This window comes from Cyrtonyx montezumae, unplaced genomic scaffold, assembly GCF_038088225.1.
Source record: "Cyrtonyx montezumae isolate F1298 unplaced genomic scaffold, pur_monq_1.0 scaffold_3, whole genome shotgun sequence".
NCBI lineage: Eukaryota > Metazoa > Chordata > Aves > Galliformes > Odontophoridae > Cyrtonyx > Cyrtonyx montezumae.
This window is the reverse complement of record NW_027072034.1, coordinates 34,845,232-34,850,408: the sequence shown is the minus strand read 5'-3', so window position 1 is coordinate 34,850,408 and position 5,177 is coordinate 34,845,232.

The following is a 5,177-nucleotide window of genomic DNA, read 5'->3' as shown; positions in this document are numbered from 1 at the left end:
ACAGAATCATGCCTGTCCAGTCATCTATTTTTTTTTTTTACATTTCTTTCCATCATTGTAAGGCTGCCAGGTAACTTAGAGGCTTATAAGGGAAAAATTGAGAAGAAAACACAATTAATATTGATTGCAATTATTTGATTCTGATTCTCATATGCACGACAACCACTACAGTTCTTTTTCAATGTCTCTAAACTGTACAATGGCTGTTTGTTTAAGTACCTAAAATAAATGATCCTTGCATGTTAGTAAGGAAACTAGTTCACAACAGCTCATCCTGTCTTTGCAAACCAAATCATTTGATCACAGCTTTGGCCTTTTCCATACATGAAAAGTAAAATCAAGGTTTCACAATTCACACACTTTAAAGACCAGCCCAGAAAACCAGCATAAAAAGCAATATGCTGTTTTGTGTGTAAGCAGACTTTCAGATATACAAGAATGAATTCCTTTTTTTTAAATATACTTATTTTTAGTTCAAATGAGTTCTTCACCCAGTCATCATATCTGGAAGGGAAAAGCAATGGAAATAAGGAACACTGAGGCACCTTGGTACAATTCCAAGGTGTATTTCCACCCCAAAGGCCACGCCTTTCATTATTTATTTGAGCTAAATTCCCAACCATTTAAACAGGTTTTTCATCTGGCATGAAGGATTTTACCTTCTCTGCAAAAATACCTGCATTCCTCCAGCATGTCAAACAGAAAATATTACTATTAAGTGTAAAATTACGTAAGCAAAACCACAAAAGCAAAATCACAAATGCAAAGACCCTTTACTGTACATCTATGTTTGGACAGTGGTGGATTGAAATGTATGGACTGGATGTTCAAAGCATTTCCAGACAAAACACCTGCTGAATGCATTTGCTGGGTGCACAATGGCCTGGATGATCTCTGCTCAGTGTGCACCAGGATATATTTCAGCCCCCGGGTCATGAGGTGTGGCATGACCACATGCCAGCATCACATGGGGCTGAGATGGGGATGACATTGTAGTTTCCACAGAAAAGCAATGCAAGCATGTAGATCTGACACAGGACATGCTCTAGCAGGACAATGAGCACTGCATCCTCCAACAGAGATCTGCAATGTTTCCCCCAGTCCTGTACCTCCATGGTGAGCTTGACACTTAGGATATGGGTTGTCTGAGACACGCTGGCTGTAGCTCCTTTAGCCTACAGTTACTTATCTTAAGCAACTCATCCCCCCTTAAATTGATCTTCTCATTCTCTTTTCCCTGGTTAGGTTCTTTCAATGGTCAATGTCTCCTCTTCCCTCTGCCTCGTTGTCTGACACTGCCTGGAATTAACACATGGATCAAAATCCAAAACACAGAAATTAAATTTCCACCTCCTACCAAAACCAGGCAATTCATAGCAGAACAAGGCACAAGAGCCTGCTTAAACTCTCCCTCTTATCCCCTGCTCCTCCTTGCTTCTGTGCTTTCACTGTCTGCAGCTGCTGAAGAAGAGCTGCAGTAAGACATGTATTGCTGCTAAGGAAAGCAGGGGAGCCAGGCTTCACATCTGTGTCCCCTGACACCACAGCCAGGGCAAACTGGAGCTATGGCCAATGCTTTTTCTTCTCGTGCTAAACAAGATTTTATTTTCAAGCAGGCATCTTTCGGGAGCATCCTCTTTTCTGCACTAAAGCCTCCCCAGATAACAGCATTACTAATGCAGCTGTACCAAAACCACCAGGTGTGCAAAGCAGCATATCCTATGCTAATTACCTAAGCCTTCAACTTTTCATTTATGTCACAGTGACCTTTTAAAAATCATTTATTATTGACTGGGAAAAAATATGGATAGCTAGTCGGACCTAATTTCACCAAAGTGTCACTGCAGTGCTATTAACCAAACCATATTTTGTATTCAAGGATCAAGCTGCTTAAATAGGAAAGTAATTATGACATTAAAATGCCAAAAGAAAAAAAAAAAAGATCATAAACGGAATTTGTCACCCAGTAGTATAACGCAAGGGTAAAGGGAGTTCCTGGCATGACATAAGTTTCTCTTGGAAAAATACAGTGTTTCATCTCAAAAGCACTATTACCTACTGGGCACCTTGTTTTAGAAAAACATGTGTTTGTGCTGGGATTGCTTGGCAGAATGTTTTTATTTTTTTTCTAGCTGTAGCAGGTTGATGAACGCAGATGCCTGCACCCTTCCAAGCATTATTAAGCATGTCACATTAATTGCACAAAGTCATTTTGCTCTGCTCAGCATGTCAGGCTTCTATATATATCTAGGAAAAATAATGTAGGCATGTGGTCAGAGAAACAGCTGTGTCAATCAGGCTTCTCGCTTACAACTGAAACAAGAGTTAACCCAAACCTGCATTGCTGTGTGATGCAAGACAGTTTCAGCTGTGTGCTGCAGGAGACACCAAGATGTTCCCAGGAAATCTCAGAGTAAATACAGAAGTATTGTATTTGAACATCTTTCACAACTACAGCAACGACTCACTACTTCTTACTGAAACTGGACACTCTCCCAGGAGCCACGGCTGGGTCGTGAGCCTAGAGAAGTGTGTAAGCACAGCAGTGAGCATAAAGGCAGGAAAAAATGGGTCGGAAATACCTGCAGTGCTGTCATCTTCACAGCACAGAATAAAAAATAAATAAAAGGAACGAAGGTAGAGTGGCACAAAGGAGTGTTTTGAACTCATCTGCAGAGGTGATGGAAGAGAGTATTTTGGTGACCTGCAGTGAAATATAAGCTCTGCACTTCAAGAGAAGAACAGTTGTGTCCATAATCTGCCCCTGCAAGGAAAATGAGCAAGGTGTACCCACAGCTAGCAGAAAGACAGCCAACTCAAAGACGCAAGGACAAAGAGGTGAGCATGAGCTGCTTTTCCTTCCATTCTATTTTTTTCCAGAGACTGCTGTGTGGGGATAGAGGAAAAATGCAGGGGAACCTCCCTCAGCTCACAGAGGGGAACCAAAATACTGTCACCAGCAGCTGAGAGCAGCCTTACAGCTAGAGACGGGACAGAGGTCAAGGTAGCAGGAACCTCCACTCCACACTTTAACCCAGAGACCAGTCTGTGTGAGGAAGGGACAGAACAAGCATGTGTTTCAGGACTCAGAAGCATACACTGCCTTTCAAAAACGCCTACATTTCTGAAAGACAAACATCCTTCAGGTTGAAATGAAGAAGCAGAGGTCAGTAGCTCACATCCTAGAAAGAAGCATTGAAAGCCAGGCTTGATAGTTTGTTCACCAAGCAGTCACCACCTTCTCTGCCTTCAGTGGGAATTTAGAGTAACTGGAAGCAGGCCTGACAAGGGAGTGTCAAGCTGAGGCAAGGAATCAAATAGACTTTTATCTGTATTGCTTGCATTTAGTTTCTGTGCTTTTCTGGTTAATGTTTCTGTCTCATGAATGAAAAGAGCAGTATCCTGGTGGAGCTTAAACATCCTACTTGCTATTCCTACGTTTCAAACCAATAATAAAAGCTAAGACTGGTTTCAGACATTAAAAATTAACACTGACAAAAAAAAAAAACAAAAAACAACAACCATGTAAAATACGTGGGATGTGGTGAAAACAGATCTCCAGAGGACTCTGGAAAGTGAAGTGCCTGTTTCCTTTTTTCCTCTCGCTTCATTTGTAGCTCACTCTACCTAAAACCTTAGCACAGCTCTCAGCACAGGGAAGGTCATGTTTATTACATGAGCAAAAGGTAGAGTGGACAAATTTTGCATGGATTTTAAGATTTTAGGTGGCATGTTACTAACTGCTCTAAACCTGACAATTCCTGACCATAATACACAATGGCAGTAAGGAAAGATTAGGAACAATGTCCACTCCAGAAGCAGCCTTCTTCTCCTCCATCTTGCTCACCAGCCACGGCCTGGCTATGCTGCCTCCACCACCTTCTCTTGGCTTCCTCTGCTCCTCCAGCAAAGGTAACACTGCATCCATCCAACCAACTTGCAGTCCCCTATAGATAGCCTTAAGAGCTTCAGTCTCTCTGTCTGCACAGCAAATGAAGAGATCTGAGCTGAGTGCTATCCCAATCTACAAATTTCCTCAAGGGAAAAAGAGAGGAACAGCTGGGGTAACAGACCACTCTTTTTATCCCAGTAACAACTCGTATTTCCATCACAATCACTCAATCACCACAGGGATTTTTCTCTCCCCATTACCAAGACTAGGTTCTAACTCAGTATTTCATTATATTACTGATTATTTTTTCCTGTCCTTTATCTTTTAACCGCAAAGGGAGACATAAAGTCTCCAGCTATCAGCAGGCTGAAGCATTTGGCTTGGCTCCCAAAGGCTCGTAACACTTCAGTGTACTCTTTCTGTCAAAAGAGGATTAACTAAGGTAGACTGTTCACAAAAAGATGCCTCTCATCTATGGGGCTACACTTACAGGGCTTCAAGATCTCATTTTCTCATAGATAATTCTCTGAAATCAACACAGAAAAAAAGAAGCATTATTGGACTCTTTGTATTGGAGTTTTCACATGAAACGAGAATGGGATACAGGCAGCGTTTTTCATATGCTCGCGAAGATATCTCCAAAGAAAATTATTCTCTCTGAAGTGAGACATCAACATCTGAAATTAATATGCAGCAGATCTGATGGTATCTCTCCAGCATTACATGTAAATGACGAATTGGAATTCGATTTTTAATTATTTTTTTTCCTTGCATGCTGGAGATCACTGCCTATTCCTCACAACTTGGGAGGCAAGTCGCATCTGCTCTCCTCCAGCAGTGAAGAAAAGACATTTGTATACAAACGTCTGGATGCTGAGATTAGGTTTTCTGCAGGGCTTCTACATAGCAATCAGCCTATTAGCTATAATTGTTGGGTTTCACATTTTTACCCAGCACTGCTTGTATCAGGTAATTGAAGCATCTCACCACAGCCCATTCTGTGGAGGGGATCACTGCAAGACACCACTGAACCACTCATTCCCCTCAGCAGCAGCAGTTAGTGATGCCCGAGTGCTGCAGCACAGATTAGCAAGGAGGCACACAGAAGTGGCTTCTCCACTGAGAATTCCACTAGCATTTCTCCAAATATGGAGTTTGCTTAGCTGGGCAGATCCAATAGCTTCCCAGCAGCTGGCTATACCTTGGCTGAAAGTGTGTCTATACCGCAGCACCTGAGTGATTTGGAAAATGTAACATGCTTAATAAGGCAGTAAAGAACAGTTAT